The sequence below is a fragment of the Bufo bufo genome, chromosome 5 (genome assembly GCF_905171765.1).
Source record: "Bufo bufo chromosome 5, aBufBuf1.1, whole genome shotgun sequence".
NCBI classification, from domain to species: Eukaryota; Metazoa; Chordata; class Amphibia; order Anura; family Bufonidae; genus Bufo; species Bufo bufo.
Genome location: NC_053393.1, coordinates 364,569,864 through 364,591,455, shown reverse-complemented (window position 1 = coordinate 364,591,455; position 21,592 = coordinate 364,569,864).

Genomic DNA, 21,592 nt, shown 5'->3' with positions numbered 1-21,592 from the left:
GTCAAGGGTACCTGCCAGTACCCTTTGGTGAGGTTCAACACAGAAAAATTCTGGGCTTGGCCTAACTTCTCAATAAGCTCATCTACTCGGGGCATGGGATATGCGTCAAACTTAGACACCTCATTCAGTTTGCGGAAGTCGTTACAGAACCGCAAAGTCCCATCCGCCTTGGGTATTAAGACTATCGGACTGGCCCATTTACTTTTTGACTCCTTGATGACACCAGCTGGAGCATTAGCTGCACTTCCTCCGCGATGGCTTGTCGCCGAGCCTCGGGTACCCGGTACGGTTTTAACCTGACTTTTGCCTGAGGCTCTGTGATAATGTCATGCCGGATTATGGACGTGCGTCCAGGGAGGTCCGAGAATACATCCGTGTTCCGATTAATGAACTCCCTGGCTTCCTGAGCCTGTTTAGAGGAGAGGCTGTCAGCAATTTTCACTGTGGCAGCCGGTTCCCTTGCTACAGACAGAGGGGCCGAAACCGCTTCCCCTAAGAACCCTGGTCGTGGGCTGTCTTCCATACAGGTTTTCCTATCTCTCCATGGTTTGAGCAGATTCACATGGTACACCTTCTCCGGCTTTCGCCTGGCTGGTGTACCTTGTAATATACCTCTCCAATTTTTTCAAGTACCCCGTAAGGCCCCTGCCACCTAGCTAGGAACTTACTGTCTACAGTCGGTACCAGAACCAACACCCGATCACCTGGGTTAAATTTCTGGACCCGAGCCTGCCGATTATAGACCCTACTCTGGGCTCGCTGGGCTGCCTTTATATGCTCCCTAACCAGAGGTAACACTGTTTCCATCCGTCCTTGCATCTGGGTGACGTATTCAACAACACTTTTGTGCGGTGTGGGTTGTTGTTCCCACACCTCTTTGGCCACGTCTAACAGACCGCAAGGGTGTCTGCCGTATAGCAGTTCGAAGGGCGAGAACCCAGTAGAGGCCTGGGGCACTTCTCGCACTGCGAGCATGAGATAGGGCAGAAGAAGGTCCCAGTCCCTCCCATCTTTAGACACCGCTCTTTTTAGCATATTTTTTTATGTTTGATTAAACCTCTCTACCAGGCCATCCGTTGATAGAGAGACCAGGGCGGTGAGATAGTCCTTTAAGTCTCCATGAATGCACACAATGCTGACTTTTCGGCGCTCTGCTTTCTCTGCAATGACAATGTCATCACACCTAGCCCTACCAATCAAAGTGTAGAGGTTGTGGCAGTTGCAGAGAGAGCTGAGCCTCTGGGTCTAACGGGAACGCCCTTGTTGCTCCTAGAGTCACATTTGTATATATTAAAACTTCATTTTTCTCAGAGCAATGCAGGCAAATATGAACATGGGACAAACACAGATGCCTTTAGCTGCCAAGTGCACATGTTAGGCTACTTTCACACTAGCGTTCGGAGCGGATCCGTCTGATGTTTCATCAGACGGATCCGCTCCGATAATGCAGACGTTCGCATCCGTTCAGAACGGATGCGTCTGCATTAAAACTTAGAAAATTTTCTTTAGTGTGAAAGTTGTCTGAGCGATCCGTTCAGACTTTACATTGAAAGTCAATGGGGAACGGATCCGCTTGAAGATTGAGCCATATAGTGTCATCTTCAAGCGGATCCGTCCCCATTGACTTACATTGTAAGTGTGGACGGATCCGCTCGCCTCCGCACGGCCAGGCGGACACCCGAACGCTGCAAGCAGCGTTCAGATGTCCGCTCACTGAGCGGAGCGGAGGCTGAACGCTGGCAGGCGGATGCATTCTCAGTGGATCCGCCTCCACTGAGAATGCATTGGGGCCAGACGGATGCGTTCGGGGCCGCTCGTGAGCCCCTTCAAACGGTGCGCACGAGCGGACACCCGAACGCTAGTGTGAAAGTAGCCTAACAGGTCAGCAGATTTTAAAGGTACAAGTCTGCCGACAGATGCCCTTTAAAGTATTTATTATACAACTAGTTAATCAACATTTATGAAAAAAATTCAGTAAGCTGCATACAGTCAAGTCCATAAATATTGGGACATCGAGACAATTCTAACATTTTTGGTTCTATACACAACCACAATGGATTTGAAATAAAACGAACAAGATCTGCTTTAACTGCAGACTGTCAGCTTTAATTTGAGGGTATTTACATCCAAATCAGGTGAACGGTGTAGGAATTACAACAGTTTGCATATGTGCCTCCCACTTGTTACGGGACCAAAAGTAATGGGACAATTAGATTCTCAGCTCTTCCATGGCCAGGTGTGTGTTATTCCCTCATTATCCCAATTACAATGAGCAGATAAAAGGTCCAGAGTTCATTTCAAGTGTGCTATTTGCATTTGGAATCTGTTGCTGTCAACTCTCAAGATGAGATCCAAAGAGCTGCCACTATCAGTGAAGCAAACCATCATTAGAGAGATAGCAAAAACATTAGGTGTGGCCAAAACAACTGTTTGGAACATTCTTAAAAAGAAGGAATGCACCGGTGAGCTCAGCAACACCAAAAGACCTGGAAGACCACAGAAAACATTTGTGGTGGATGACCGAAGAATTCTTTCCCTGGTGAAGAAAACACCCTTCACAACAGTTGGCCAGATCAAGAACACTCTCTAGAAGGTAGGTGTATGTGTGTCAAAGCGAACAATCAAGAGAAGACTTCATTAGAGTGAATACAGAGGGTTCACCACAAGATATAAACCATTGGTGAGCCTCAAAAGCAGGAAGGCAAGATTAGAGTTTGCCAAACGACATCTAAAAAAGCCTTCACAGTTCTGGAACAACATCCTATGGACAGATGAGACCAAGATCAACTTGTACCAGAGTGATGGGAAGAGAAGAGTATGGAGAAGGAAAGGAACTGCTCATGATCCTAAGCATACCACCTCATCAGTGAAGCATGGTGGTGGTAGTGTCATGGCGTGGGCATGTATAACTGCCAATGGAACTGGTTCTCTTGTATTTATTGATGACGTGACTGCTGACAAAAGCAGCAGGAGGAATTCTGAAGTATTTCGGGCAATATTATCTGCTCATATTCAGCCAAATGCTTCAGAACTCATTGGACGGCGCTTCACAGTGCAGATGGACAATGACCCAAAGCATACTGCAAAAGCAACCAAAGAGTTTTTTAAGGGAAAGAAGTGGAATGTTATGCAATGGCCAATTCAATCACCTGACCTGAATCCGATTGAGCATGCATTTCACTTGCAGAAGACAAAACTGAAGGGAAAATGCCCCAAGAACAAGCAGGAACTGAAGACAGTTGCAGTAGAGGCCTGGCAGAGCATCACCAAGGATGAAACCCAGCGTCTGGTGATGTCTAGTGTTTATCATGAATATTCGAATTTCGATTTTTTATCGCGAATATAGGTACTTCGAAAATTCGCGAATATTTCGAATATAGTTATATATATTCGTAATTTTGAATATTCAAATTAATTTTTTCTATTTTTTTTTTTTTTTTATTATTATTTTTTTCCGATTTTTTTTTTTTATCAGTACACATGATCCCTCACTGCTTCTAGCTTGTGGGCCAATAAGAAGGCTGCAATATACTTGACTTTAGGAGTAGTAGTGTTTATGAATTTTGTTCTATATTCGTTTTCTTTGAATATTCGCTATATTGCTATATATTCTTGTTTTAGAATATTACGAATATTCAAAAAAACTAAGTTATAGCAATATAGAGAATATTCGAAAAAAATCGAATAGAGCAATTTAGCTAATATAGTGCTATAATCTTCTTTGTAGTTGTAAGTTGAAAAATTTGCAATAAAAAATTCGAATCCGAGAATTCGAAATTCCGAAAATTCGCATATCACACAATCAATACCTATCCGATTTTTCGAGTAAAAAAAATCTCGAATTTTCGAATTTGCGAATATTCGACGAATATTCTACAAAATATTCGCGAAATATTGCGAATTCGAATATGACCCCTGCCGCTCATCACTAGTGATGTCTATGCGTTCCAGACTTCAGGCTATAATTAACTGCAAAGGATTTGCAACCAAGTATAGTTGTAATTCCTACACCGTTCACCTGATTTGGATGTAAATACCCTCAAATTAAAGCTGACAGTCTGCAGCACATCTTGTTCGTTTCATTTCAAATCCATTGTGGTGGTGTATAGAGCCAAAATTGTGTCGATGTCCCAATATTTATGGACCTGACTGTATATTTCCCTAGTCAGTATGTTTTATGTATTTTATGCCTTTATGGAAATTGATTATGTAATATCAGATGTTTGCTGCGCATCTTCAGGTGGATACTGGGCTATAATAAATATGAAAACGCATTGCATCCACACTTGCTTGCGGATGCAATGCGTTTTTCACTAAAGCCCCATTCACTTCTATGGGTCCAGGGCTGCGTGAAAAACGCAGAATATAGAAAACGCAACTGATGCCTGAACAAAAAGGCTCATGTACACAGATACATTGAAATGAATGGGTCAGGATTCAGTGCGGGTGCTAGGCGTTCACGTCACGCTTTGCACCCGTGCGGAAAACTTGCTCGTGTGAAAGGGGCATAAGGGATCACTCTCTCAAGCAGGGCGGCGATGACAGATTCCTTCTCGGACAACGAGGTTCAAGTCCAAATGGTGCTTTATTCTGGCACTTCAGCACCAGAGGATAGGGAGGAGGAAAAAAAAATTGTACGAAAAAAAGAGTGTTAATTGAACAACTTGTTGGAAAACATCCAAAAGATCTTAGAATCTTTTGGCAGGGCGCCAAAGTGAGGAGAAAAAAGTAGTGCCAGAATAAGAAATATTAGGCTGCCGATAGTGGCTGAATGTGTAGATAAACTATCACATAAATGAGTGCAGAAAAGAAAAAGAACACAGCCACCAAAAAGGCGCCAGATTCCAAAATGTCACTGTCAAGTAATAATAGGGAACAGGGTGGATATACTGAGTATTTTGGAGTCATGCAACAATAGATCAGTAAACTATGAGATTCTTACCTGAATGGAAACTAGTCCACAATTGTGATGAAAATGCAAATAAAAGACTGGTTAAAAACAAAGAATAAGTGGTTGACTCACTTCACTGAGGAGGAGGTCTATGGGATAAAGCTCAAGACACCCATAGACTCAGCCTCCCCCGCCAGGATCGCTTGTAATATCTCAGGAAAGACACGGCAGTACGACAGGTGTTACTTCTGGTGATTTCCTTTTATTGAATATCTCAGGTGGGCTCAACACGTTTCGGGGTTTCACTTACATCCCCTTTAGGAGCAGTCAAAATAAACAGACAGCAATAGCATCATACAAGACATATCTTGCCCACGGGCTTTTTATACACATGATATTTGGAGTGCACGAGGTGGAGGTAAAAGTAACATCACTTCCGGTACTGGAAGTGTGGGGTCCAAGGTGGAACGCATATTAAAATCTTTTATTATTGTGATAATATTAGTAGTAGTGGCTGGCCTGGTCCTGGCTGAGGGACTGGTGAAAATCAAATCTAATGGGGGTGTTGCAGGGAAGGGGTGGTGGTTACGGAGGAGCCAAACGGGACTGGAAGAGAGGTACTTCCGGTCGCGCTCGCAGTAGAACGCAAGTAGGACGGCAATTTCCGTTTTGCCGATGAATGGAGCGCACAGGAACGGCAATCAGAGTCCCATGTTGCCGTTAATTGCCGGTGGTGGGGGGGAGAAAGAGTGCTACTAATGTATAATAAAGCCCCCAGGGAGACCAATAATATCAGGGATCGGTTTCCTTACATCTAACCTATCGGCTTATGTCGAAAACTTCCTCCAGAAATACGTTGTCCAACTCCCGTCCTATTAGAAGACACAACTAGGGATCGACCGATTATCGGTTTGGCCGATATTATCGGCCGATATTGAGGATTTTGACCGTTATCGGTATCGGCATTTATTTTGCCGATATACCGATAACGTATGGGGAACACAGAACGCGCTGCTCTCAGCGCTCTCTGTGTTCCCTCCGCAGCACAGGGGAGAAGGAAGCAGTGTCTCCCTCCCCCTGTGCTGCTGCTGCCGCTGCCGCCAATAAGAGGAGAGAACATAGAGGAGGGGCGGGGCTGTGGCCGCTGCGCCACCAATGAAGATAAGCCTTTCATTCATTCATATGCAGGAGGCGGGAGCTGGGAGCTGGCTACAGAATCACATAGCCGGCTCCCGACCTCTATGACAAGTAGCTGCGGTCCGCGGTAGTTAACTCCTCAGGTGCCGCGGATCGCAGCTACCGCTCATAGAGGTCGGGAGCCGGCTATGTGATTCTGCAGCCAGCTCCCGCCTCCTGTATATGAATGATTGAGAGACTTATCTTCATTGGTGGCGCAGTGCGCCCCCCCCAAGCCCCCCAGTATTAATCATTGGTGGCGCAGTGCGCCCCCATCCCAATCCCGGCCAATAGTAAAAACATTGGTGGCGCAGTGCGCCCCCACCACCCAGTATTACTCATTGGTGGCAGTGGCCACAGGATCCCCTCTCCCGTGCTCCTCCGATCGGAGGCCAAGCAGTGTAAGCCTGGAGCTCCGATCGGTTACCATGGCAGCCAGGACGCTATTGAAGCCCTGGCTGCCATGTTCAGCTCCATGCTGCTGAGTGCACTAAGCACAGAGCAGCAGGGACAGTGTGAGATACTATTCACCCTGATAGAGATCTATCAGGGTGAATGGGACAAGGGTTCTAGTCCCTAAGGGGGCTAAAAGTTAGTAAAAAAAAACCACAAAAAATATTAAAGATTTATAAAAAAAAAAAAAATACACATTAACAATAAACAAAAAAAATACACATTAACAATAAAAATATTAATTTTCAGCAGATTTGTGTAGGAATTTTTTTTTTCTCAAAAATGAAAATTCCCAGAATATCGGTATAAATTATCGGCTATCGGCCTGAAAGTTCACAAATTATCGGTATCGGTATCGGCCCTAAAAAATCAATATCGGTCGATCCCTAGACACAACTCATCTTATTAAGACACTCGACTTTATAGAATGTAAGGAGTTCTTCATATGGTTCACCCTAGATGTATCTTCACTTTATAGCAACATCAAACACGATCTGGAACTCCTAGAGATAAGAACCTTCCTCGAAACAGACCTAATTACGCCTGAACTCCAAAAATAATTTATTTTAAAAGCCGTCTAATTCATACTACCTCACAATTATTTTACCTTTAATGAAGTCTTCTATATTCAAGAAAAGTGGACCACTATGGGTACCAAATTAGGACCGTCCTATGCAAACCTCTTTATGGGGCTTTTTGAAGAGGAATTTGGCCTACTTTCCCACCCAAACATTACGTTTTATCGGCGATATATTGATGACATCATCTTTGTTTGGGAAGAAAGTGTGGAGAAACTTCTATTATTTGTGGAAACACTAACGATTGGGGACTAAAATTCAGCCTTGAATATAGCTACATTGAAGCCATTTTCCTTGACATCCATCTCATCACATCTGACAAAATCATCACTAAAACTCACTTTAAAAAGATTGATGCCAATAGCTATTTGGACTATACCAGCTGTCACCACCTAAAATGGAAAAGAAACATTCCTTTTAGTCAGATGAAGAGAATTAGGAGAAATTGCTCGGATGATCATACTATGAAACTACAGCTTGAGATCCTCAAACATCATTTTGAGGAAAAAGGCTATCCCAAGAAGCTCATAAGAGAATCCTCCAAAAGAGTCCTCAAAGAAAATCGGAAAGAGGCCTTGAAATCAAAACGTACAGTACCCAACAAAACACAACGTGATACCCCTACCAGCCCTCAACCTAATAACCAGATATAACTCCAAACACATGACGATTAGACGAATATTAACCAAATACTGGGGAGTATTGCAAAAAGATCCCATTCTAAAAAATGAATTACCACGTTTTCCCATCATCATGTACCATAGGGCACAGACCTTAAAAAACATCATAGCACCATCTAGCCCCAACATTAAGAAAAAGAAAAAATACCAGTATCCCCTTCTGACACAGGATCAACCTATAAGAAAAGGGGCTTACAGATGCAATATCAAAAGGTGCAAATGCTGTGACATTATCACCCACAACAAAAAATAAATCGTTATTCCTTCTTCCAAAGAAACCTTTTTTCTTAAACATGATATGAGTTGTGGAATAAGTAATGTTATCTATCTCTTGCAATGTCCATGTAACTTGCATTATGTAGGTAGAACCACCCAAACCCTGAGAGACAGAATGAATGAGCACCGTTTGAACATTAAAAGTCCTCACACACAGCGTTGTCAGACATTTCTCCATTTGCCATGATAATGACCCCTCTCTTCTTCAGGTCACCCCCCTAGAATGGATCCCCCAATCCTATCAATTATTATGCAGGAAAGAGATGTATTGGATTTATTGCCTAAACACCCTTTCTCCCTTCGGCCTTAACGAATCTCTGGAACGTACAAATTACTAGTCTGTTTGTTTGAGTCACCTATATAAATATATTTTTATTTCCATATATTTTTATTTCCATTTCCAGTACACTCGGAACTATCCAATAACCCCAACATATACTCACACTCTGTTATGGATATTTTATCTACCCTTATCCGAATATTTATATATAATTATGCACTCATACTCTTATATATTTATGCACTCATACTCTTACTGTATATTTTATTTACCTTCTGATAAATATATTTATTTTTATTTTTTATATATTTCTATTTCTGTTTATCTATATATATATATATATATATATATATAAATATATATATATATATATATATATATATATATATATACACAGTCCTGATCAAAAGTTTAAGACCACTTGAAAAATGGCAAAAAATCATATTTAGCATGGCTGGATCTTAACAAGGTTCCAAGTAGAGCTTCAACATGCAACAAGAAGAAATGAGAGTGAGACAAAACATTTTTTGAGCATTCAATTAATTGAAAATAACGATTAAACTGAAACAGGCTGTTTTTCAGCTGATCCAAATTTTAAGACCACATGCCTTTAAAAGGCCAAATCTGTGCAAAGATGTGGATTAATTGTCATTTTCTGTCAGGTAGTCACACGTTGCGATGGCAAAGGCAAAAAAACTCTCCCTTTTTGAACGTGGTCGGGTTGTTGAACTGCATAAGCAGGGTCTCTCACAGCGCGACATCGCTGCTGAGGTGGGACGCAGTAAGGGTACTTTCACACTTGCGGCAGGACGGATCTGACAGGCTGTTCACCCTGTTGGATCCGTCCTTCCGCTATTTCGCCGTGCCGCCGGACCGCCGCTCCGTCCCCATTGACTATAATGGGGACGGGTGGAGCTCCGGCGCAGCACGGCAGTGTGCGGTGAGAGGCCGCCGGACTAAAAAGTTGGACATGCAGGACTTTTAGTCCGGCGGCCTCTCACCGCACACTGCCGTGCTGCGCCGGAGCTCCGCCCCCGTCCCCATTATAGTCAATGGGGACAGAGCGGCGGCACGGCGAAATAGCGGAAGGACGGATCTGACAGGGTGAACAGCCTGTCGGATCCGTCCTGCCGCAAGTGTGAAAGTAGCCTAGTCATTTGGAATTTAATAAATGATCCTGAGGGTTATGGAACAAAAAAAGTCAAGTGGAAGACCCAAAAAAATGTCATCAGCACTGAGCCGGAGGATCCAATTGGCTGTCCGTCAAGACACTGGAAGATCCTCGACCCAAATTAAGGCCATTACTGGTGCTGACTGCAGACCCATAACCATCAGACGGCATTTGAGACTGAAGGGCTTCAAAAACAAAAAAAGTCTTCAAAGACCTCGTCTCCTTGAATGCCACAGAATTGCTCGTTTGGACTTTGCAAGAGAGCACCAAACATTGGACATTTAAAGGTGAAAGAAAGTTTTATTCTCTGATGAGAAAAAATTTAACCTTGATGGTCCTGATGGTTTCCAACGTTACTGGCATGACAAGCAGATCCCACCTGAGATGTTTTCTACGCGCCACAGTGGAGGGGGCGCCATAATGGTCTGGGGTGCTTTTTCCTTCAGTGGAACAATGGAGCTTCAGGAAGTGCAGGAAGTGCGTCAAACGGGCGCTGGCTATGTCCAGATGTTGCAGAGAGCATTCCTCATGACTGAGGGCCCTAGTCTGTGTGGTATCGACTGGGTTTTTCAACAGGACAATGCTACAGTACATAATGCCTGCAGGACAAGGGACTTCTTCCAGGAGAATAACATCACTCTTTTGGCCCATCCTGCGTGTTCCCCTGATCTAAATCCAATTGAGAACCTTTGGGGATGGATGGCAAGGGAAGTTTACAAAAATGGACAACAGTTCCAGACAGTAGATGGCCTTCGTGCGGCCGTCTTCACCACTTGGAGAAATGTTCCCACTCACCTCATGGAAACGCTTGCATCAAGCATGCCGAAACAAATTTTTGAAGTGATAAACAATAACGGTGGAGCTACTCATTACTGAGTTCATGTTTGGATGTTTGGAAGTTGGATTTCTGTTTTGGGGGGGGGGGGTTTAGTTTTTTTTTGGAGGTGTGGTCCTAAACTTTTGATCAGCTAAAAAACAGCCTGCTTCAGTTTATTCGTTGTTTTCATTAAATTGAAAGCTCAAAAAATGTTTTGTCTCACTCCCATTTCTTCTTGTTGCATGTTGAAGCTCTACTTGGAACCTTGTTAAGATCCAGCCATGCTAAATATGATTTTTTGCCATTTTTCAAGTGGTCTTAAACTTTTAATCAGGACTGTATATATATGTATATATACACTCACCTAAAGAATTATTAGGAACACCTGTTCTATTTCTCATTAATGCAATTATCTAGTCAACCAATCACATGGCAGTTGCTTCAATGCATTTAGGGGTGTGGTCCTGGTCAAGACAATCTCCTGAACTCCAAACTGAATGTCAGAATGGGAAAGAAAGGTGATTTAAGCAATTTTGAGCGTGGCATGGTTGTTGGTGCCAGACAGGCCGGTCTGAGTATTTCACAATCTGCTCGGTTACTGGGATTTTAACGCACAACCATTTCTAGGGTTTACAAAGAATGGTGTGAAAAGGGAAAAACATCCAGTATGCGGCAGTCCTGTGGACAAAAATGCCTTGTGGATGCTGGAGGTCAGAGGAGAATGGGCCAACTGATTTAAGCTGATAGAAGAGCAACGTTGACTGAAATAACCACTCGTTACAACCGAGGTATGCAGCAAAGCATTTGTGAAGCCACAACACGCACAACCTTGAGGCGGATGGGCTACAACAGCAGGAGACCCCACCGGGTACCACTCATCTCCACTACAAATAGGAAAAGGAGGCTACAATTTGCACAAGCTCACCAAAATTGGACTGTTGAAGACTGGAAAAATGTTGCCTGGTCTGATGAGTCTCGATTTCTGTTGAGACATTCAAATGGTAGAGTCCGAATTTGGCGTGAACAGAATGAGAACATTTATCCATCCTCTGATGGCTACTTCCAGCAGGATAATGCACCATGTCACAAAGCTCGTATCATTTCAAATTGGTTTCTTGAACATGACAATGAGTTCACTGTACTAAAATGGCCCCCACAGTCACCAGATCTCAACCCAATAGAGCATCTTTGGGATGTGGTGGAACGGGAGCTTCGTGCCCTGGATGTGCATCCCTCAAATCTCCATCAACTGCAAGATACTATCCTATCAATATGGGCCAACATTTCTAAAGAATGCTATCAGCACCTTGTTGAATCAATGCCACGTAGAATTAAGGCAGTTCTGAAGGCAAAAGGGGGTCCAACACCGTATTAGTATGGTGTTCCTAATAATTCTTTAGGTGAGTGTATATATATACAGTACAGACCAAAAGTTTGGACACACCTTCTCATTCAAAGAGTTTTCTTTATTTTCATGACTATAAAGGCATCAAAACTATGAATTAACACATGTGGAATTATATACATAACAAACAAGTGTGAAACAACTGAAAATATGTAATATTCTAAGTTCTTCAAAGTAGCCACCTTTTGCTTTGATTACTGCTTTGCACACTCTTGGCATTCTCTTGATGAGCTTCAAGAGGTAGTCACCTGAAATGGTCTTCCAACAGTCTTGAAGGAGTTCTCAGAGATGCTTAGCACTTGTTGGCCCTTTTGCCTTCACTCTGCGGTCCAGCTCACCCCAAACCATCTCGATTGGGTTCAGGTCCGGTGACTGTGGAGGCCAGGTCATTTGGCGCAGCACCCCATCATGCTCCTTCATGGTCAAATAGCCCTTACTTTCAAAGTTTTCCCAATTTTTCGGCTGACTGACTGACCTTCATTTCTTAAAGTAATGATGGCCACTCGTTTTTCTTTACTTAGCTGCTTTTTTCTTGCCATAATACAAATTCTAACAGTCTATTCAGTAGGACTATCAGCTGTGTATCTACCTGACTTCTCCTCAACGCAACTGATGGTCCCAACCCCATTTATAAGGCAAGAAATCCCACTTATTAAACCTGACAGGGTACACCTGTGAAGTGAAAACCATTTCAGGGGACTACCTCTTGAAGCTCATCAAGAGAATGCCAAGAGTGTGCAAAGCAGTAATCAAAGCAAAAGGGGCTACTTTGAAGAACCTAGAATATGACATATTTTCAGTTGTTTCACACTTGTTTGTTATGTATATAATTCGACATGTGTTAATTCATAGTTTTGATGCCTTCAGTGTTAATCTACAATTTTCATAGTCATGAAAATAAAGAAAACTCTTTGAATGAGGTGTGTCCAAACTTTTGGTCTGTACTGTATATATATATATATATATATATATATATACACTGCTCAAAAAAATAAAGTGAACACTTAAACAACACAATGTAACTCCAAGTCAATCACACTTCTGTGAAATCAAACTGTCCACTTAGGAAACAACACTGAGTGACAATCAATTTCACATGCTGTTGTGCAAATGGGATAGACAACAGGTGGAAATTATAGGCAATTAGCAAGACACCCCCAATAAAGGAGTGGTTCTGCAGGTGGTGACCACAGACCACTTCTCAGTTCCTATGCTTCCTGGCTGATGTTTTGGTCACTTTTGAATGCTGCCGGTGCTTTCACTCTAGTGGTAGAATGAGACAGAGTCTACAACCCACACAAGTGGCTCAGGTAGTGCAGCTTATCCAGGATGGCACATCAATGCGAGCTGTGGCAAGAAGGTTTGCTGTGTCTGTCAGCGTAGTGTCCAGAGCATGGAGGCGCTACCAGGAGACAGGCCAGTACATCAGGAGACGTGGAGGAGGCTGTAGGAGGGCAACAACCCACCAGCAGGACCGCTACCTCCGCCTTTGTGAAAGGAGGAACAGGAGGAGCACTGCCAGAGCCCTGCAAAATGACCTCCAGCAGGCCACAAATGTGCATGTGTCTGCTCAAACGGTCAGAAACAGACTCCATGAGGGTGATATGAGGGCCCGACGTCCACAGGTGGGGGTTGTGCTTACAGCCCAACACCGTGCAGGACGTTTGGCATTTTCCAGAGAACACCAAGATTGGCAAATTCACCACTGGCGCCCTGTGCTCTTTACAGATGAAAGCAGGTTCACACTGAGCACATGTGACAGACGTGACAGAGTCTGGAGACGCCGTGGAGAACGTTCTGCTGCCTGCAACATCCTCCAGCATGACCGGTTTGGCATTGGGTCAGTAATGGTGTGGGGTGGCATTTCTTTGGAGGGCCGCACAGCCCTCTATGTGCTCGCCAGAGGTAGCCTGCCTGCCATTAGGTAGCGAGATGAGATCCTCAGACCCCTTGTGAGACCATATGCTGGTGCGGTTGGCCCTGGGTTCCTCCTAATGCAAGACAATTCTAGACCTCATGTGGATGGAGTGTGTCAGCAGTTCCTGCAAAACGAAGGCATTGATGCTATGGACTGGCCCGCCCGTTCCCCAGACCTGAATCCAATTGAGCACATCTGGGACATCATGTCTCGCTCTATCCACCAACGTCACGTTGCACCACAGACTGTCCAGGAGTTGGCAGATGCTTTAGTCCAGGTCTGGGAGGAGATCCCTCAGGAGACCGTCCGCCACCTCATCAGGAGCATGCACAGGCGTTGTAGGGAGGTCATACAGGCACGTGGAGGCCACACACACTACTGAGCCTCATTTTGACTTGTTTTAAGGAAATTACATCAAAGTTGGATCAGCCTGTAGTGTGTTTTTCCACTTAAATTTTGAGTGTGACTCCAAATCCAGACCTCCATGTGTTGAAAAATTTGATTTCCACTTTTTTATTTTTGTGTGATTTTGTTGTCAGCACATTCAACTATGTAAAGAACAAAGTATTTCAGAAGAATATTTAATTAACTCAGATCTAGGATGTGTTATTTTTGTGTTCCCTTTATTTTTTTGAGCAGTGTATATATATATATATATATATATATTTTTTTTTTTTATTATTATTATTATTATTATTTATTTATTTTTAGGGAAACCCCACAACAATCCCTACACACTCTTAGGCTTTTATATATAGATAGGTAAATATTTCATATACTTATATACGACTATTTCATTTTATGTATATTTATACACAAATATTTCCTCTCCTTGATTATTTATATTCTTATTCAACCAACTATAGTACATTGGAGAATTTTCCACCTTGCAGTTACACAAACTTTTATACATATTACCACTTGGTGAACATCATGTATGTATATATATATATATATATATATATATATATATAGACTTGGCATATGTATTGTCTGTATTTTATCCATGATTAGCATTTTTTATTATGCACCCCTTATTCTTGTATGCAATATTTTATTATGTATGTATGCATTTTTATTTTTATTCTTATGGTCATGGTCATCCCCCCCTATGTATGTATTTACTTATTTATTGATCTATTTTTTTTTATCTATTAAGCATCAAATGTACTATAGAACCTTGGGACATTTCTGATTGTGCACAAATGTATTATACATTAGTGGCACTCATCCCCTTCGTACTCCCCCCCCCTGCAATTAACGGCAACATGGGACTCTGATTGCCGTTATTTATCGGCAAACTGGAAGTTGCCGTCCTATTTGCGTTTCACTGCAAGCGCGACCGGAAGTACCTCTCTTCCAGTCCCGCTTGGCTCCTCCATAGCCACCACCTCTTCCCTCCAACCTGGGGGTTCTCCAAAAGTGACGGCCAGTTCGCAGTGTTCGCCCGCGAACACATGCGGGCTGCCATCTTAACTCACAAATGCAGTCACCGTGAGCAGGCAGTTCCGAGAACAGCCCGATGAAGGCCCCCGGCGGCTGTTCTCGGAACTGCCTGCTCCCGGTGACCGCATTTGTTTCAGACCAGCTCGCGGCACAGGTAAGGGCTTACCTGTGCATCGCCGGACTTGTGAGTTAAGATGGCAGCCCGCATGTGTTCGCGGGCGAACACGGCAAACTGGCCATCACTGCTCTCCAACACCCCCATTAGATTTGATTATCACCAGTTCCTTTCAGCTAGGACCAGGCTAGCCACTACAACTAATATTATCACAATAATAAAAGATTTTAATATGCGATCCACCTTGGAACGCACACTTCCGGTACCAGAAGTGATGTTACTTCTTCTACCTCCACCTCGTGCACTTCAAATATCATGTGTATAAAAACAGTGGCGTTGCTAGGGCTGATTTATCCTGGTGCAGTAGAAAATGGTGTCACCCCCCCTTCCCCGAAGCAATATTTTTTTAGCCATATATGGGGGTGCTACTGCCGTAGGGGGGCATCTGTTAGCTCAGCAGAACCCCCCCCCCCCCAAAGTTTAGAGCCCCAGCACCCCATTTGCCCCCTGCTGGCAGCAGCTCACCTAGGTCAGGTGCACCCCACTTTCGCTGGCTGGCTGACCGAGACACCAAATGTTGTTCAATTTCTTCTGGTGACCGCTTCTTCGTGTGGGCATCGTGTTCTGACCTGTGCGGATAAGTCACGTAGTGGACATACATCAAGTTCCGCCGCGGCGCCGCTGACCTCCCTTCACATCCTTCATTGAGCCTGCCGACCGACCTAAGCGGTAACGGGGGGCGGTGGGGGGTTATGGGTGTTTGGATAGTAAACAGACTGCTGACGTAAGGGGGGCTAAGCAGACAGATCGCCCAAGAGGGGGGGGGTATGAGTGGTTGGGGGTGCTAGTAGACATATCGCCGCCGGGGGTGGTTGCTAGCAGTCAGATCGCTTACCGGGCAGTGGCGGATCTAGAGCCTGGTCTCGGGAGGGGCACTTCCAGATTATTTTCTGTCCGCCCCCACAAAACAATGGTGCTTATAGAACAGACTACACAGTGTAGAGGTATACTGTGTCACACAGTGTATGCTATATGTTCATAACAAACATATTTCACATGAAAACTTTCAATTACTTGGCTTGGCCCTTGGGGATCTCAAACACCACTTCAACACTTTGGCTGGGGGGCTCGGCGGAGCTGATGTTGTGTTTTATACTAATGATAAAGATTTCATAATAAAGATTTGGAGAAGGGGCAGAGGGATAGCAGAGCAGTTAGAGGCTGGTGCTGCTACTAGGCAGCTCATACCATGGAGGAGTAATAAAGCCCACCATAATGCCCCCCCCCCCCCGTAGAAATAATACTCCTTATAATGTGACAGTGCAAAAAATACCCCCTTGTAATGCCCCCAGTTGAGCTAATGTCCCCATAGTGCCCCCATAATGTGCCAGTATAAAATACCCCTATATAGTGCCCCCAGTAAATGCCCCCATAGTGCTCCTCTCCCCCCTTCCTCCTAGTGCCCCCTATAATGTACCAGTATAAAATTCCCCATATACAGTGCCCCAGTAGATGCCCTCAGTGTTCCCCATAATTTGCAAGTATAAAATACCCCTTCTTAGTGCCCCCCGTAGATGACCCCCATAGTACCCACCATAATGTGTCCCAGTATAAAATGCTACTGTACAGAGCCCACATATAAAATACCCCTTCTTTGTGGCCTCAGTAGATGCCCCTATAGTGCCCACCAATAATGTGCAAGTAATAAGTGCCCCCAATAATGTGCCAGTAATAAGTGCCCCCATAGATGCCCCCAATAATGTGCCAGTAAGAAGAGCCCCCCCAATCATGTGCCAGTAATAAGAGCACCCCCCATCATGTGCCAGTAACAAGAGCACCCCCCATCATGTGCCAGTAACAAGAGCACCCCCCATCATGTGCCAGTAATAAGAGCACCCCCCCATCATGTGCCAGTAATAAGAGCCCCCCATCATGTGCCAGTAACGAGAGCCCCCCACTTCATGTGCCAGTAACAATAGCCCCAATCATGTGCCAGTAACAAGAGCACCCCCCCATCATGTGCCAGTAATAAGAGCCCCCCCAATCATGTGCCAGTAATAAGAGCACCCCCCATCATGTGCCAGTAACAAGCGCACCCCCCATCATGTGCCAGTAACAAGGGCACCCCCCATCATGTGCCAGTAATAAGAGCACCCCCCATCATGTGCCAGTAATAAGAGCCCCCCATCATGTGCCAGTAACGAGAGCCCCCCCTTCATGTGCCAGTAACAATAGCCCCAATCATGTGCCAGTAACAAGAGCACCCCCCCATCATGTGCCAGTAAAAAGAGCCCCCCCATCATGTGCCAGTAACAAGGCTTCCCCCCATCATGTGCCAGTAACAAGGCTTCCCCCATCACGTGCCAGTAACTAGAGCCCCCCCCTCATGTGCAAGTAAAAGTATTGTACATATAAAAAAAACAAAAAACACTTATACATACCTCCATGTCAGCGATGCGATGCAGGCCTCTTCCGGCCTGTGTCCCGCGCTGTACGGCTCAGGTGGCGCAATTACATCATCGCTCCGCCTGCATAGTCTTCTAATAGGCTGCCGGCCCAGTGCCGGCAGCCTATCAGAGGAAGAGGGAAGGGACACGCCTCTCCATCCCCTGCCCCGCCTCAGCATACATCTGTATCGCTGTCCAGAGGACGGCGATACAGATGACTAGAGAGATGAGCGCTTCCACAATGGAAGCGCTGTTCTCCCTGTGCCCTGCCGCCACCGCCATCAGACTGGTGTCACCCCGTCACTGGTGTCACCCGGTGCCGCCCGCACCCACCGAACCCCCCTCGCAATGCCACTATATAAAAAGCCCCTGGGCAAGGTATGTCTTGTATGATGCTATTGCTGTCTGTTTTTTTTTACTGCTTCTGAAGAAGGGGATGTAAGTGAACCCCCGAAACGCGTTTAGCCCACTTGAGATATTCAATAAAAGTAAACCACAGAAGTAACAACTATCGTACTGCCGTGTCTTTCCTGAGATATTACAAGCAATCCTGCCGGGGGAGGCTTAGTCTATGGGTGTCTTGAGCTTTATCCCATAGACCTCCTCCTCAGTTAAGTGAGTCAACCATTTATTCTTTGTTTTTAACCAGTCTTTCATTTGCATTTTCATCACAATTGTGGACTAGTTTCCATTCAGGTCAGAATCTCAAAGTTTACTGATCTATTGTTGCATGACTTCAAAATACTCAGTATATCCACCCTGTTCCCTATTATTACTTGACAGTGACATTTTGGAATCTGGCGCCTTTTTGGTGTCTGCGTTATTTTTCTTTTCTGCACTTCAGCACCAGCACAAAATAAACACCCGCCCGTCTGGGCTCTACCTAATACATGTGTTGTCTCTATCTCACCTATGGAGCGCAGTTCACAAATAGGGTATCAGGTTCTGACACTCAGCAGGTCAGTTCATCAGGCACAGTCCCACACAGGGGAGAGATGCGGCTTCACACAGCTTTGTGGCCCCTCAGCCCTCCTGGCTGAGATCACACAGAGCCTCTGCAGGCTTCCCCCTCTCTAGGGTCACTTCCTCTCCCCTGGACTCCTACATTGAGGGTTGGTTTATCCCTCAGTGATTACAGCCAGCTGGCCTCACCTTTGGTGGAATAGGGGTCTGGACTGCAATATCCACCCCCTCTACACCTCTATCATGATAAGGCCTGTCACTGCCTCACAAGACCTAAAATGAAATAAACTGTGGAATCTAATGGCTGCAGTCAAAAAAACTCCTTTTAATATTCTATTACTTGGAAGATTGTGTTTGACCTCAAAATGTTTGTGATAAAGATTGATTTAGTGCAGAAATTGACAGTTCTATACATTGCAATGATGTTTTTTGTTTTTTTTCTTCGAGCATGTGCATGGTTAACACACCCATTCAGATGGATAAGAAGTGTCTTTTCTGCCTCATATATGTTGTGTGTGAATATATGCTAAGAGGGTAGACCATGATGTACATTTCTATAATAAGGTTTATGTATATGATACATGTAGAAGAGGAAAACAATTTGACTACTGTTATGGTTTTAATATTTGAAACTTTAAAAACCCTCCTTCTCATTCATATTCAGCCAGTAATTACTTGTCATTTTGTTCAAGTTTTTTTTTATATTCATTATTTTCAAACCTACAACATGTTCTATCTGTTGCTGTAGATTTAAAAATCTGCCGTCAAGACTGCAGTGAAATTCTTGACACAGTCCACGTGTAACCCGTGGTTTTAGTATTGTTTTTCAGGCTAGTTCCACTGAGTATGTTTTAGGCTATGTGTGAACTTAAACCACCAGTCTTTGATATGTCTACGGAGATGACGACAGTGACCTGTAAAAGACTGGACAGTCTGTCCACTAATACAATGGTATTTTCTCCTAGTGCTTACGTCTTAAAGGCTTTGCTATTTAGTTAGTGATGGTATATATACACTGCTTGTACTGCTAACATCCCACACATTGCTGAGAAGACTGTGTTCCTGCTCCAGATTTTTGTGGCTGTGATGACAAGCATGCTTGGAACTTCTATTAGATCTTCCTAATTTTTAATGACTAAACTGGTATTAAATGTCTTCTACATACTTTTCATACGCAGTTTTTCATTTACCTCAATTTGTGGTCCAAAAATTCTTGCACAGCTACACTGAAAAAATACATTGCAAAATTAAATTGTGAGCCATAGATAGAGATGCCCTATTAGGTCCTAATGTATTGTCCCTCTGTAGTTGCAATTCTTTATCTGGATCGAGTAGCCCATTCAAGAAGATAAGCACTTAGGCCTTTTGCTCACAACCATATGGCTTTTTCAGTATTTCGCGGTCCGTTTTTCCAGATTTTTGTTTTAGTAGTGTTTTAGTTTGTGATCCGTTTTTTGCGGATCGGAAACGGAAGCATACAATAATGTTTAAACGGTACATTAAAAAATTGGGCCGGGCATAACATTTTTAATAGATTGTTCTGCAAAAACGGAACGGATACGGAAGACATATGGATGCATTCCGTATGCATTCAGTTTTTTTTTCCGGAACCATTGACTAAAATGGAGCCACGGAACGTGATTTGTGGGCAATAATAGGACATGTTCTATCTTTTAATAGAACAGAAATACGGAAACGGAATGCATATGGAGTACCTTCCGTTGTTTTTGCGGACCCATTGAGGTGAATGATTCCGCATACGGACCGCAAGCGCAACGGAAACGGGAAAAAAAATGTTAGTGTGCAAGAGGCTTTACATTGTGATTGCCACACTATAACAGTTGATTGTGGGTTGCAGCAGTGACTCCATACCCATATCCATTAATTGTCGAGGATCTGCAATTTTAAAAAAAATATATCAAACCTGGACTTCCCTTTTAAGCAAAGATGTCCCTTTTATGCTATATTACAGTTTCTTTAGCGATTTAATGATATACGTGTATTATGTGGTATTCTGTAATACTATATGCTGGCAACCACTCATAAACCTTATTTGCTCTCCCAGTTCTCATAACATTTACATTCTGCTGATGGTACATACCAATAGAGTGTCTACCTCATAACAGAATTTGGTATTCCTATAGCTACTTTACGCATTAACCAAATTGCTCCCACTCATGAAAGTTGCTATTTTTTATTCAATTTATATTAGTGTATCACTTCCAGTAGTGTTGCCATTTTCCCTTTATAGAGAAAATATAGAAATACAATACCACTATCAGACAATGCTTATGAAGAATTTGTTTTCCTCTCTTTTGCCAAGGAATGTGAACTAAACTGACATTTCAAGAGTCTGAAATCACTATTGCAGGTAGCACATTCATATATCAGCCCTTGGAACATTAAAAACATTAAGAAGAACATTAAATCACTGCTACAAAAAGATGTGATTATTCATTGTTAGGCAATTTCTTAGAAAATGTGTGTCCGGTTTCCTTTTACAGTGTACCTAAACTTTATTAACCTCTTCCCGACATGTGACGTACTATTACGTCATGGAAGTCAGTGACTTCCCGCATTTTGACATAATAGTACGTCATGGTGATCGGGCGGGCACCTGGGCGGTGCGCGCCTGATCACTGCAGGGGTCAGGCAGTCCCTGTTAGCCGGGCCCCTGCTGTATCTGCCGGCATCGCTGTTTACGGAGGATTAACCCCTTCTATGCCGCTGTCAGCGCTGACCTCGACATAGTAGTGATTTGCGGCGGGTGAAGGAGTGCATCAAGTCCCCGCGCTGCTGTGGTGGGGACCCGAAGCATGACAAGGCAGCCTGATGCCGTGCAGAGGCTGCCCAATGCCTTGCACGGCATCTGGACCTGCCTTCTACGGGTGCCCAGGAGATCCAGCATCAGGCTGGGTCTCCTAGGCAACCTGTTAGTGTATGACTCAGTGTCACACACTAGCAGGCAATGCATTA